Source organism: Hirundo rustica, chromosome 6 (assembly GCF_015227805.2).
Source record: "Hirundo rustica isolate bHirRus1 chromosome 6, bHirRus1.pri.v3, whole genome shotgun sequence".
NCBI lineage: Eukaryota > Metazoa > Chordata > Aves > Passeriformes > Hirundinidae > Hirundo > Hirundo rustica.
In genome coordinates, this window is record NC_053455.1 from 57,433,583 (window position 1) to 57,448,529 (window position 14,947).

The 14,947-nt window shown below is 43.3% G+C and overlaps 1 long non-coding RNA gene across 2 annotated transcripts; it reads left to right on the plus strand.

The window, feature by feature from the left end:
- The first annotated feature begins 1,442 nt into the window (after nucleotides 1-1,442).
- On the plus strand, nucleotides 1,443-8,990 carry LOC120754268 (uncharacterized). 2 transcript variants are annotated; one of them, XR_005701362.1, is made up of 4 exons: nucleotides 1,443-1,533; nucleotides 3,172-3,283; nucleotides 5,940-8,697; nucleotides 8,818-8,990. It is a non-coding gene; the product is annotated as an uncharacterized LOC120754268 (long non-coding RNA). The 2 variants fall into 2 exon arrangements; XR_005701361.1 differs by having other exon boundaries at nucleotides 5,940-8,990.
- The last annotated feature ends 5,957 nt before the right edge of the window (nucleotides 8,991-14,947 follow it).

Here is a 14,947-nt window from a genome sequence, read left to right on the forward strand (position 1 = left end):
CACGCAAGGAATCTTTGATTTTTTACACCCTTCCATATTTCAAGGCTCATGATTTGTAAGGTGAGTCCTCACTTTTTTCCTAGGCTGACACAGCCTCAGGCAGGCAGCCCTGTGGCCAGGAGCTGACTGGGGTCATGGCACTGTCACCAAGCTGGAATAAAACCTTCAATGCTTCAGCTTCTCCATTTCACAAGGCTGCAGCCTTGCTTACATCTCTTGACTGACTGCTCCCAAGCCTCCAGTCAGAAAAACACTTTCACCGTCACTGACCTGCCAAGACCTGCAAAGCCCCATTTCCGATCCTGCTACAGCCTTCATCCCTGTGGGATGTGTATGTGGGACAGAAATAGCAAGGGACAGACACACGTGTGTCTCATTTCCCAGAAGGCTACACTATTGCCATCATTTGTGGGGAAAAGATAGCTTAATAAGTCATCTAACTCAAGCCATCTATCTTAATAAGCCATCTGTTTTATTAGCAAAATAATATGCTATTCAAAGGATAGGTCATCCTATGGATTTTTAAGATACACACGTTTCTTTCCAGCATAATTCACAGAAGTGGGTGGATTTGTATGCATTTGCTGCATGCGCTGGGTCAGTCGTGGAAGAAAAAGGGTTTCACCCTGTTATCTACTTTTGCAGCACTGTAATATTTAATCCATTCTGAGAGATATATATATATATTTTTTTTTTTCTTTTTTTTTTTCTTTTTTCCATTTCAGTCACAGCCTCCCTCTGGTTTCTTTTGGGATGATTGAAATTAGGGTGGGAGGGTTAACCTGAAGGCTGATCTGTGCCACACATCAAACTCACTGCTGGGCCTAAGCCTGGTCAGAACTGGGTTTGCTTGGTCTGAAATCATTGGTATGTCTGCAGCTATTCAGCTGGTGAGAATGGCTTTTAAATGACATTCAAAACTGTTGTAGGCTCTGAGGAATTTGATTAAAAGAAAGATTCCCTCTCTCCCATGGTGGGAGTGATGTGGAAGGAAAAAGATGTGCTTGTGTGATAAGTAGCTGTGAGAATGAGACTTGCTGTTGAACAACACAAACCAGGATACTGGTAGCATTTCCATAAAAAGATAAGAGAAGGTCATACTTGCAGTGTGGAACACAACAAAGCTGTAACAAAAGCTTTTTCTAGTGAGTACTTTTTTTTTTTTTTTTTTTTTTTTTTTTTTTTTTTTTTTTTTTTTTTTTTTTTTTTTTGTAAATGCCAGTGTTAAAAATGACTCATTATAAGTTAAAGTTATTGTCTTTACTCTTGTCTATAATTCACAAGCTGCTTTGGGCTAATTCTCAGCTGCTGTGCAGGGTAAGAGAATGGAATACAGGCGGCCTCATCCCTGATAAGTAACAGCTGTGTTAATTACCCAATGCAGCCTTGCCCCTGATGAGTGACAGCTGTATCCAATATGGATGAGTGAGATAAAAGAGGGGCTTAGGTGGAAAGGGGAGGATTATAAAAGAGGAGGAATCTTGAGGATTCTGAAGAAGGAGGTCCCTGGGGAGAGAGAATCACTGCTGTGAGGTCAGTCTGGGGCTGCAGTTAGAGCCTGTTGTTGGAACCTGCAGTCACAGTCTAGCTGGGTAAAAGCCTGCAGTCAGAGTTCAGCAGGAAATAACCAGCAGTCAGAGGCTGCAAGGGAAACCTACAGCAGGAGCTTGCTGCAGCCAGAGTCAGTGAATGGTTGGAGTCAGGATGGCTGAGCTGTAAGGAGGAATGAACCAGGGCCCTTTTCATGCTGTGGTAAACAAAGAGTCTGTGTCTTGGCTCATTTCTACCCTCTAACAAGAGGGCTGCTGCAACAGTGCAGCACTCCCTTTTCTGCTCTGCAGGGCTGGAAAACAGTGGTTTTTAATCTAGGGGGTTCTGTAAACTCTGCAGAGCTGAGCTCCCTGATGCTTAAGTGTGTCCTGTAGGGCATCTGCACCATCACAAACTCATCCCTGCCTTTAATGCAAAGGCTGCTGAGCTGTGTCCCTGGTGCTGCCATCCTGCCTCTCCCCCTGTGCTGACCTTTTTTCCCTTTGGTCACAGCTGCTGGACTGTGATTGTGGTGTTCCCTTTTGTAGTTTGTACCTCATACTCTCTGCAGGCTTTCACCTGTGGTATTTTGGTCTCTGGGATGCTTTCATTCTACATACTGGAGAAGTGACCTCAGCATTGTACATACATGAACTTAAATTAGTGGGTTTTTTGTTTGTTTGTTAAAACAACAGCAACAAAAAACAACACTGTGTAAGTATCAAGAAAAGCCTTTAAAACAGAGCTTCTGATTATTTTCTTCCAATGGTGGGTAGTCAAACTAAGACATAAGATGCTCCCCATAGCACTTGCTATTTTAAGTCAATGGGATGTTACAGTTTGAAGAAATAGCAATTTGCTGATATAAAAAAAAAGAGACTGGGCGAATGCTTCTCTAAACACTTCTCTGAAAATGTGATGTTACAGAGACCACCTTGTTTTATAATAAAAAATTTATTTTGCTTGTCTTGGACAATGATTTCTGGCAGTTCTGCTGGGTTGTATCACTGGTGATGGAAAGCTGTCTAGAATTAAACTTGCATTGATTACTGACTGGTGGTTTATTTCAGAAAAACTGCAGCCTGTGGATATATTGTCAGGTTTTTTATTCATGCTGTGCACAAGCAAGGAGATGAGGTTGTAGCTTGAGGGGTTTTATACACGTTCTCTCTTAAAGTGTGCCTCCAGTTTGCCATTTGAAATACTTCTGAATAAACAAATTAAGAGGGGGACAAAAGAAAGTGCCTCAGAGCATCTGAATTGCACCTGATACTAAAAGAAAAGCTAGTAGCGTCACAGAAACACAGCAGAGACCAAGGAGTTAATTTGTCCTGATGGGTCATCCCTACATACTTTTCCCAGTCATCAGCTGAGTTCTCAAATGCCAGCCAAGAACCACTTGCAGCTGGCAAAAATCCACAGTTATCAGTGTGATGGAAAAGAGGTGAGACCAAAAAAAAAAAAAAAAGCCAAAAACTGAGCAGTGTGTCCCTGTTGATAGTGAGATGTGAGTTCCTGTGCTCTTATCCAGTTTGTAGGTGTGAGGGAATGGTAAACAGATAACATTCAGGGAATAAATAGTTAACAAAAAGAACGTTTCTGCAGTGATTCAGCTCAGTGGTATTTGTGATGACTTCCTAGGTCTCTGGAACGTGTTTTGTGCTGTGGAGTGTGTGAAGTTCATGCAGGACTTGTGGAGCTCCTGGATGACCTGGCTTCCCTGAGGCTCACAGAAAGAAAGACCGTTTTAATTGTAAGTGATCTCAAGAAATACCAAACCATTCGTTCTTCAGTTATTTTGGGTACGACACATTAGGAACCAGATGAAAGGCTGGTAAAAGAAGACAGAAATATTTTAAAATCATGACTGTGTGTGTTCAGCCTGGAGAAACAGGGGCTGAGGGGAGACCTCATCACTCTCTAGAACTGCCTGAAAGGAGGCTGTGGCCAGGTGGGAATCGGCCTCTTCTCCCAGGCAAGGAGTGATGGAGGGAGAGGAAATGGCCTGAAGCTGCCTCAGGAGAGGTTTAGATGGGATATTAGGAAACAATTCTTCACTGGAAGGGTGATCAGGCTGCACAGGGAAGTGGTGGAATCCCCATCCCTGAAGGATTTAGAGGATGTGTAGATGTGGCACTTTGAGACGTGGCTTAGTGGGATTTGCCAGTGCTGGGTTAACAGATGGACGATCTTAGGGGTCTTTTCCAACCGCAATGGCTCTATGAATCTCGCAAACAGAAAGTGAGCAGCTCTAGCAGATCCCCAAATCTGTGCAACACAGGGTGAAAATAAAGGAATATCTCCATGTTCTGATGATAGCACCTGTAAAGGAAAAAGGGCCTCATAAAACTCAATATTTCTGTAGTTTCTTATTATTAGAGTAAGTGACTACCCCATGTAAGCCTTGTTCCCATTGCACAGAGACTAGATTCTTACAGACTGAAAAATACAGGGCTGCAGAAAAGGATTTTACACACACACAAAATGAAAGTTTCTGATTTCTAAGCAAACCTTTTAGAAATATTCTGCAAATACTTGTGAAGTGTATAACTGAGTTTAAATCTTTTTTAACAAAAAGCAGAAGGCCATTGTAAAACTAGTCTGTGCCCCAAGTCTTGCATGTCTGAGTTGCCTAACTTTCAAAAGGTGTAGAACTTACTCCAACTAAGGAGCAGTGGGATTTTCACTCCATTTAGGCCCTTGAACACATCTAGGTGTGTGAGTATGTGTGTGTATGTGCACAGGCACGCACTCATCCGGTCTCACGTAACAAAAAATTATTTGGATTGGCTGCTCTTTAAACAGAAAGCCTGCCCCAAACCGCCTGTTACTGCCCTGAATTAATATTTATAACAACTTAAAATTGATCCCGTTCCAAGTGGAGAATCTGAGAGGTGAATGAGCCGGCGTTGGTGCAGGCGTGGCGCACGGGAGCGTCCTTTGGAAATATCCCCATCTAGTGGGTGTCCCTGGGCTGAGGACACCCCAGGACACTGCCCGCCCACTGTTTCAACAGCAGTTGCACGTCTATTATTTCCCTCAAGAGAAACGAAATTAGGAACCTCCTACGCTCTGTAAAATTATTTCCGATTTTACACGGGGATTCCGAAACCACGTACAATAGTTAATATGGACTTTCCATTACCGACTGCTCTGCTTTTTTCACTGCAGAGTCCATTATCCCTAAAACCCACAAAAGTATCGCTGATGTCCAGAAATTTTCTTAATCGGTTTTAAAAGAAACGCAAAACACTGAGAATTTTTCAGGCTTGGCATACCCTCCCCCCAATTAATGCTTCTCCCAGAATGTGTTTTGCATAAGAAGGAGTTAATTAGGGTTTGAGAGCTGCTATGTTTGTACTTACTCGTTACTGTCTTCAAGACAAATTAATGTGAAAAGAAAATACTGCATTATCCTAATATAAAGCATGGCTACAGAGTCCTGTATCCACTCTTTTCCATATCTTTTGAGGGAGTTGTTTTTAGCTGATGGGGGCTTGGGGGGGAAGGTTTTTTTCCTAGACCCGCTAAAATTAGTAGGAGTTTGGACATTAATAGAGTTAGGGCTTAGTAAGGAATATTTCCGGAAGGAGTCGAGCACGGCAAAAACTGCAGTACATTCAGTCCCAAAGAAAGGCCAGTCCTCATGCAATAGTCACCCAATTAATGCTTTCTTACTTGTCTTTCTCAGAAAGGATTAGTGGCTGCGATGGTGTAATTGTTATTTAAGGACGGTTGAATAATAGCATTTAACAAATCAGATGCCTGTTGCTGATATTTGTCAGCAAGGCTTCAGGTCCTCCATCATCCCGTCCAGGCTAGGAATTTCTGCCATGAACCCAGCGGCAGGCTCCAGGTAGAAACTGAGAAGCTTTTCTGGAACGAACCGTGCAGCACCTCAGGGGGCTGGGATTGTAAAAAGTCCTTATCGCTCTTGTCATATATTTTAGTGCTTATCTATTATCAACACACAGAACATACCTAGTTTTATATGCACATATGTATTCCTAAGAGGGTAAGATCCTTCCCCAACAAACAGCTTTATGAATACGTATTGCTTTCTTACTCAGCTGGCTTGTCCCAGGTATGCATGCTTTTCCTTTTCAGCAAAATATCCCTCAGAACAGTTTCCCATCCCCAAGGTGTTGCTCTAAACTGCAAGTTTGAAGGCTGTGGCTGTCAAAACAGGGGATTGCTGTCCCTAGCTCCAGGCAGGCACCGTGGGGACGGGTGCCACGCATGCTTCTCTGGGTAGCTCTGCCAGTGCACATTAATCTTGATCTGCAGCATTCCTGCTATTCCAGTCCTGGGTCCTTCTTGTGCCAAATTTTATAGGTTGTTTGTTTACAGCTACAGCAGTGTTTACAGTGAGGCAGAAGTTATTGTGAATACCTTTTGTGCATTTTCAGCTTTCACGTTTTCCTCTGCTGGCTGGATCTGCCTCCTCCTTGGTGCCTGCTGCGAAGGGAAGGGCCCAGACACGAGGCCGGCTGCCTGGCACTGCACTAATCCCATGATTCTACATGATCTGAATGCCAAAAGCAGAGAACCCCGAAGTTAATCATTGCTCATGATGACTGACTCAGCCTCTCTAATCCTTTTCCATCCCCAGTCCTTGTCACCGTGCCGCTTGACCTGCTTCCTCAGGGCTGTGCTGTGTTGTGTGCCTGCCACGCATTGCAGCGCAGTCCCAGGAGGGGAAATCGTTCTGAATGCTTCAAGTTCACACCAAAAGAATCTGGGAAGAGGGATGGTGGCTTTGAGCTCCCTGGACTTAAAACTTGGCATCTCATGCGGTTGCTCACCACTCCCTCACTGCACTTGCAGCAGAACCACTTCACCTTTCAAGCAGGGAGGAGGACCCAGATCCAGACAAAATTTTTGTGCTCAGGAGTTTTGCCTACAGCACCAGGAGTAGAGCTGCACTCTCCTGCCACCACCACACCCGTTCTGAATCTGCAGGAGGTCTGTTTTATTTCCTTTCATGGCCTTGGTCGGGCAGAGCGATAAGGGCAGCAGAACACTGCTGGGTGACTGACGTTTGTACTGCTCTTCACTGAGGATGGAGGCTGTGCATCCCTCAGCTCACCCACCTCTAGTACATCCTGTTACAGAAAGAAATTGAATTATGTGTTTTGCTCCTGCTTTGGTCACCTTGTATATTACACGGAAGAAATTAAACGTGCCAATACTTGAAAGAGTAAATGAAACACAAATTTGGCCTTTGTAAAAAAATCCTGTGAGCTGATATGCTGATTTCTAACAGTTTTCCTCTGCTCTTGCAGGGTCCCCCTCTTGTGCAGAAGGGACCAGGTATTTATAAATTACCAGCAAGGCAAAATAAAGTACAGAACTATAAACCACAGGATCATGCTGCTGGCATTTCCAGTTTAGAGTAGTAAAAAAAAAAAAATCTCGATTTTAGTTCCTTAGAGCATCCAGCTGGTGGTGCCAAATAGTAACTGCAAAGGACTTTTCTTCTGTATTTTGAATGCTCGGAATACAAACTGTTTGGATAAAGGCTTAGACTCGTTTTAGCAACTGTCCCTCTCACTCGCAGTGAACTTAGCAGGTCAGCTTCTAAAAGTCAACTGTTGTGTGTTTATGCCTCACACCAAGGGAGATGACCCCTTCTGCTCTGATTTATTTGAAAGCTCACTCCGTGCACGTGCTGCAGAAGATGTATAGACATGTGCATGATCATAAGCAGCGGAAGATCAGGCCCAGGACATTTTGGCCTGGCATGATATGTTTATTACTTCATAAATCACAGGAAAGCTTAAGAACACATACACCTGTTTCCCTGGGTGCTGAGAAGTATCTCTGTACCTGGCATTTATGACTTACGTGCCCTGATGTCCTGTCAGGGCCCTTTGAGTCCAGCCTGCTGATGAGTCAGCTTGTGACCTTCTTTTTCTGCGAAGTTCAGTAGTTAAAAGTATTTAGCTTGGAAGAAGATACCTGTTTTCAAATTTAAAAAGCGGGGAGGGCAAGGGGGAAGCGGCAAAGGAACACCGTGTTACGTTTCATTGGCCGAACAGTGACCTATAAAATGTGCTGGTGAGAACAGAAAATGTGATGCACCATTGGCTGCAGCCACAGTTTGTTTTCATTCTTTTTGCTATTTGATTATAAGGGTTAGAGCAGGGGGAAGGGAGTGCTAGCCTGAAGTGCTACCTTTCCCGTGGCTCCCTGCCACCTGAGTCGGTGCCCATTTGAAAGGGTCGAGTTCCTTGCTGCCAGGCACGAGGCAATGAGGAATAAACCCCAGGAGGGCTGGTTTTCACAGCAGGTCCTACTGGCAGGTATTTCAGGGAGTGTTTTGCCCTGTTCTGCAGGGTGCCACTGCTCCCAGGGGCCTCCTGCTCCCCGCTGAGAGGTTGCACCAGCCTGCTGCTTGCACAAGGCACGTTCTGCTGAGGGAGCCCGAGCAGGAGGCAGAGCGTGAGTGTCACCAGGCAGGGCAGGGAAGGTGTCAGAAGGGTGAGTCAGGCCGAGAGGGACGTGGAGAGTGACACAACCCAGTCATGCAGCCTTCACCTGGACTCCAGAACTGCTGCACTCGTGGCCGATGCAGTTCATGCGGGCACTGTGACAGTCATTTCCCAGAGAGCAGTTTCCACACCTTTGGCCACTGAGAGAGAGCAAGAAAATGGTATTTGCTGAGCAAACACTGAGAAGGACCTGACTCCAAAGGCATAAGATTCCCACTTTCCCCTTTTCCAAAGTCATTCCTTACTTGATTCCAGGTATGAAGGCACTTCAGTTCGGGTGTTTACGGTAAAATCATGACACGAAAAGCAGTATCGATTATATTGTAAAGAAAAGGGTTGTGTATAATTTCTGGTGCAGTAAAATCATTCAGTGCCATTGGTTTGCTCAGTGTTTTAAAAACGCACTGTGCAGCAGAGATATCAGAAGAACAGCTCGCTCTGTTCTGAGATCACGTGTCCAACAAGTGTGACTTCGTGTTGTGCTGAGGCATACGTCACAAAATCTCCCAAAGTGTTCCCTGTGCCGCTCTGGAAGCAGATGATTTTACTCAGACTCTTCAAGAAAATGAAATCCTCCTCAAAGAATTAAGCCCGAACATTCTGCAAGGGTTTCGAAAGCCGGCAGCTGCACTCTGCCCCAGCGGCTCTTGTGAAATCCAGCTGTGGTGAACGTGTGAGGACGGGGCTGGAGCACAGCTGGATGAGCACTCACAGCTCACCTTTACAGCAGCTCTTTGGGGACTGGGGGAGATCATTTAAATCCCCACAGAATCACTTGTTCTTCTCTCCACAGAGCCTTGAATATGTCTGACAGCAACGGGCTGGGATGCAGCAAGGAGGAAACGGAGGATAAACACTGCTGGCTCTCATATCCACAAGAACAGGGAATGTGTTTTGTTGGGTTTTTATCTTCTTTTCTGTTAGAGTTGGGATTAAATGCTCAAGAGACGATTTTTCATATTTGGACTCAGATGTTTATTAATTCTTGTCTTATGTTACAGTCTCACAAGTTGTGGGTTCTAGCTAACAAAGTAGAAAATGACCTTCACTCTATCTCTCTACAAGGTCTTTTAAGGATGAATTGTCCAATAATGAAATGACACCTAAATTATTTTTACTTTTAACCCAGTAGCCAATCACCTGTGGCCCGCAATGTGGACTTTTCTACCCAATTACAAAATACCACCTAGACCCATGAAGAAGGTGGGGAAAATGAAGGTGAAAAAGAAGGATTAGCCTACGCCCTAAATCCTCCATCTTGCTTTTTATAAATATTACTATATACTAAAACCTTAAACTCTAAGTTTTCCACCATGTGATATGACACACTTCTATTTAAACTCCACACTCACAATCCCAGTTCTGTCATTCAGTTTTGGAAGCCTTCTCCGTGGCCTCAGGTCAAACACAGAGTTTTCTTGGGGGTCATTGCCTGTCAGCACAGAAATCCTAAAATTCTCAGTGACCGGGGTTCCAGCAGGAGAGATAATTTAAATCCCCAGAGAATCACTTGTTCTTCACAGAGCCTTGAATATGTCTGACAGCAACGGGCTGGGATGCAGCAAGGAGGAAACAGAGGACAAACACTGCTGGCTCCCACACCCACAAGAGCAGGGAATGTTTTTGGGCGCAGGGAGGTGAAACAGCGGTGCCTGGTCCCGCTCTCGTTCTGCTTGGGCTGCTCAGCCTGGGCTGTGTGAGTGCAGCAGGGCACAGAGGGTGGCCGCCTGTCCTCGTGTGCGTGTCCACTCAGGCACCACTCCATGAAACCAAGAGGATAAATTGGACCGCGGATGGAACTTCTCAAGCTCCTTACGCGCTGCCTTTTCTCACGGGCGTTTAGTTAAATGAGGTTTTCCTTTTCCTGCAGGCCAGCAAATAGTTTCCTTTTTCCTTTTGATGTCTCAGGACTCTGTTTTTTAGCCTGCCTGCCTTACCTTAATTCCTTTTGATAAAAGAGCCTTTTATCATGCCTCCTAAAATTGTTGGATAGGTCTATTTGCCATGCCAGGATGAAACTAAGGGGCTTTTTTACACCCCTGAAAAATGAATCAGTTCATTTTTCCATATGTCTCATCAATGGATTTTCACAATATCATGGGAGTGTCATGATTTTTGATGTTTTTTTTTCTTTTTGTTGAGCTCCAGCTTCTGGATTTTTTTTACCTTAAAATAAATACGAAAACACCTTACTCATTTAGCTGTTGTGGTTGCTGAAAAGCATTTAATAACCTGTTCAGTTTTATGCAAAAAAAAAACATACAGGCATATTTATTGTGAGAAAGCTTCATACTAGGGCCATGATTATAAAATGCTTGGGATCAATGATATTTCATGCAGAGTAGCTTGTTGTTTGTCAGCAGGCAAGCAAAAAGACAGGATTACTGAAACATCTTGGATTAGGAATTTAATGACTATTTAGACATACTTACTGACTGTGCTGTCTTGGGCACATGGTGGTTTTCAACATATCTAGAAATGTGACTAATAATTTAGCCAATTACTATAAAAATTAAATGTATTTATGGGCTGGTCAGATGATCTCCTGCTTATGAGTTTTTCTAAACCAGGAATATCAGAGCTACTTAATGAGTGTGGCCTTTAGTTACTGGGAAACACCTGCCATGAACACTGTATTTTAAAGAATGACTTGAAAAAATAGGGTCTGTATAGCTTTTTGAAAATAAAATTTTTAATTAGATATAGAATTGTGAAAAAAAAAACTTCAACATTCAACGTTTTGCTTGGATGGGGCTTTTTATTTTTTTCTTCCAAGCCGTTGTGCGGCTCTTAAACAGCAACCTGGTTTTATAGCCCGTCACCTTTATTTTAAACAACTAACTTTGCACTCAGGTTTTCAGTTCTAACCTAATTAACACAGGAATTCTGTGCAGTAAATAATGGTAACATCTCCTTCCCTTCAGACAGAAAGTACAGAGAGATACTTCAATTAGTGCCTTGATTTTTCATTTGTCTAAAACTTTAGAAGCTTTTTGACGCACTGGGAAAACATTACTACAGACCTTCAGTCTGGAAGGAATTAAGTACATATGGGATCCTGATGAACTCTAACAATGTAATTTAGCAAGGTCTGTTCTATTATATTACGGCATTTTTGCTTTTAGCCACTGCTCCTGTATTTCTGACTTGTGCAGCTTCTCAAGACCTTAGGACTGAAGCCTTTAACAAACTATTTTCATCTGAAGGTTTGTTAAAAGCCTGAATTTTGCACCAAGCCTCCTGTAATGAGAGAGGGGGAATTTTATTTGTTTATTCGGGACTGAAATCAACGCACAACCAAGCACATTTAGTTGCGAACCTGCTGCGGGAGCAGGGACACGTTGTTGTAAAAGAGTTTTCATTTCATCAGCTCAGTTTTACAAGCCCTGTATCTCTGCAGCCTGTAAAAAAAAAAAAAAAAAAAAAAAAAAAAAAAAAAAAAAAAAAAGAGTCGACTCATTACACAAGGGTTGGAAATGAGCTAAGAAGGACAACAGGAAGTGATGACTTCTAAAGAAACATCCGCGCCAAATGTTTCCCTCGCCAGGGCGAGTATGGCTGACTTGTGATTTATAAAATAGATGCAGCAGTTTTATAAATAAAGGGCAGATTCTGAACAAAGTTCGGAATTCTTAATTACACATAATTAGATCCTTAATTGCATGCTAAAGCTTGTTCCTTTATACTGCGTTGTTCAGCATTTGTACAATTATACATAGTTTTCAGACAGGCAGGAATTTATGAACTTATTATTCATATTCTGGCCTTGCCCAGTTTTTCTTCCTCTAGTATCTGAATCCTAATTGCACACTGATTTACAAAACCAGCATTAATTGCTGCTGTTTTTTTTTTTCCTGGTCTCATTTTTTATTACAGTGAAAAAGTAAAAAAACATATTTCTAATGACTGACATTCATCCTTCACGCATAAATTGAATAAACCAGATTCCAGGTCCAAGCAGTTGTTTTCTTCTTTCTTTATTTTTGGAATACTCTTAATTTTTCTGTGAGTGTTTATTCTCCCTGTGAGAGAAGACGTGTGAGCGACATTGTGTTTTAATGCCAAACACCAGCCTAAACACAGCAGGGCTGCAGCAGATCCCCAGGCAGAAATACTCATGGAAAATTAGATAACTTTCTTAATTATCCAATATCAAACCTAGCAGTGACCAAAAAAAAAAAAACCAAAAAACTTCTCACCTGACACATCTACAGTCTTCCTGATTTTTTAGAATATATTTTGTTTGGACACCTCTTTCTGCTCAGTTTCCTCTCCCCACCCACCCCCCCGCATAACCACACAAAACTTGTTCAAGAAATGCGACTGTTTTCCCTTAAATTAAATTTCCAGGGCTTTACACAGAAGGTAAGAGGCCAAATCCACAGCCGGAATTTTTCAGGTGGCAAGGGCAGGGTAGCCTAGCTCAGCTGTGGGATGCAAACACTCGTTGCTCAGCTTTTAAATTAAAGAGCAGCTTCTCTCTTTCAGCTCTCCTGTTTCTGGAGTTATCTTGATGGTTGTTACAGGTAAAAGCATCACAGCATTTGCATGCTGAGGTGTCCAGTTTGGAGGATGAAGGCTAAAAAAAAGGAAGCTTAGAAACAAAAGAGGTGAAACACTAAAGTAGGCGTTGGGTCAGGGCAGAGTACAGAATATTTGTGTCAGAAGAAAGGCTGCTATAGCCCAGTCCCTATCTTTTGCAGATTTACTTAGCTTTGCGTGCTGATTAAAATCCTTTGAGGCTGATAGGAGTGAATAGTTGTGGGTCAATTTAAGCTGATATCTAAGTCCTGAAATGCTGCATGTTTCTAAGAGTCAGGTTCCCTCAGCAACCACCCTGACTTTTTCCTTGTTTCCACTCCATCCTCGACAGATATAACCAAAGTTAGAATTTGTTGAACGTTCCAGTTCTGACCCAGGTCCTCCAGCATCCCATTTAACCGCTCACATGATAAAGTTATTTGCAAATGTTAAATCTTTGCAGGATTATGATCTAAAGGAGTATTAGAGCCTGACCCAGCTACTTCAGTGGCCTGCCCTAGATTTTGGCGATCAGTGTATCAGAGCCATACTAAGGGGATTAAGACGCTGCCAGTGCTTACTGAAAACATGGTTTGCCTAAAAGCACACTCCAGGGTCTGACACATCCAGGGCACTGCCACATTTCACGGAGCAGCTCACCCTGCTGGGGCTGGCACCCCTCTGATGCGTTACAGAGGCTCCAGTAGCCTTCCCTCTGTTTATGCCTTCGTAATCCAAATGCTCAGCAGTGTAAATATTTCCTCTGTGTGGCTGCACACAGAGACGGATTTCCTCGTACAGCATGAGGCCGTGCCTTGGAGCAGGATCAGGGGTCTGCCAGAGCCCGTGTGGCACGAGTGGCTCACCTGCTGCAGTGACAGGAGTGACCACCTCCAGCCACCTGTGTCCTTCCACTCTACCTCCCTGCTCTCCCTGTGTCAGGAGAAGTTCCCCTTTGTCCCACAGGTGTGGCAAGCACAACTGGGGAAGTGATCCAGGGAGAGATTTAACTCTTTTCTTCTTTCACCTGCTGACAGGAGATACAGGATGACCTGGAGTGGGAGAGGGATGTCCTGAGTGTCCAAGAAAAGGTGACTGAAGACTAGGCAAAAAAAAAAAAAACCAACCAAATCTCTTTTTCTTGTGGTGAGTCCTTTTATTTTTCCTGTGTGTTGTAAATCTGCTACTGCACCAGAAAGGCTGGAGGCCCAGAAAAGGAAAGCAACACGCTAGATTGAAAGATTTTATGTGCAGGGGGGAAAAAAACCACAACAACAAAAAATTTCTTTTCCCCCACGTGGTTTGCCACTTATTTCAAACCTACAGAAATGATGTTGTCTTGCCTGACATGATGCTAGTCCTGTTATGATGTGTTACGTGGTGTGCATGTGTATCCAAGCGCTCTCACACCCATCACAAACACACATTAGTTCTGCTAAGAACACCAAGGGGAAAAAAAAAAAACCTTTTATCGCTTCTCTCTAGTGGCCAAGGTCTGTGATGGAGCTGTGTAGCATACGGGCATGAGGACTTTGTGGCAGCCAGAATCCAAGTTCCTTTGCCAGGCCTCAGTGTCTAGTTTAAGAATACTTCCTTTCTGGTTCTGTTACGTCATCAGGAACAAATTATATTAGCTGGTGTAAAACAATCATCCTTGCATAATACCTTTACCTTTCATCTTGGATTTCAAAGCACTTTACAAGTATTAATCTTTACCTCTTAACCCACTAATCACATGAGTAAAGTCTTCCTCAGAGAGAAGAAACATTTCTAAATACTTTTACGTCCTGTTGAAGATGAGAAGCCAAGTTTACCCAGACAGGAACTGGGATTAAAACTCGGTGCATCTGCCGTCCTTGAGCATTCTTCTTCCCTTCAGAAGTATCTACAGATCCGAAAGACCAAATAAATATTGACATGTAGGTGGTTTTGGTGCATATCTGAAACCTGACGCTTCTGGGTTTAAATTTAGGATCTCCAGCTGACACAGTGCTGTTGCTGTGACGTGGTGCTGCCGTGTCACGTGTGTCACCACAGCTGTCTTGTTCTCTTGTTCCACAAACAGCTTTCCTCACAACCTGGGGTTTGTTCAACATGCATTACCAGTCCTGGCAAATGGGTCCAGCAGTGTTTGGAACAAGAGTAAGTCTTAACCAGATGAAGAGTCTTCTCTCATGTGGATAACCAGCGGCTCTTAATCCGCTCCATCATTTTGTACAAAGTATGCAAACTAAATCTATCAATGGGACAAGAACAGAGCTTAACTCAGAAAAGGTTTCAGAATATTAACTGCAAGTTACTGGAAGATTTAAATTCTCCATAAAACATAAAATACTGCTTTGACTTTTCAAAGTCAAACATTATTTGTCATGTTCTTTGTGCCGATTTTGCCCCGATTATCA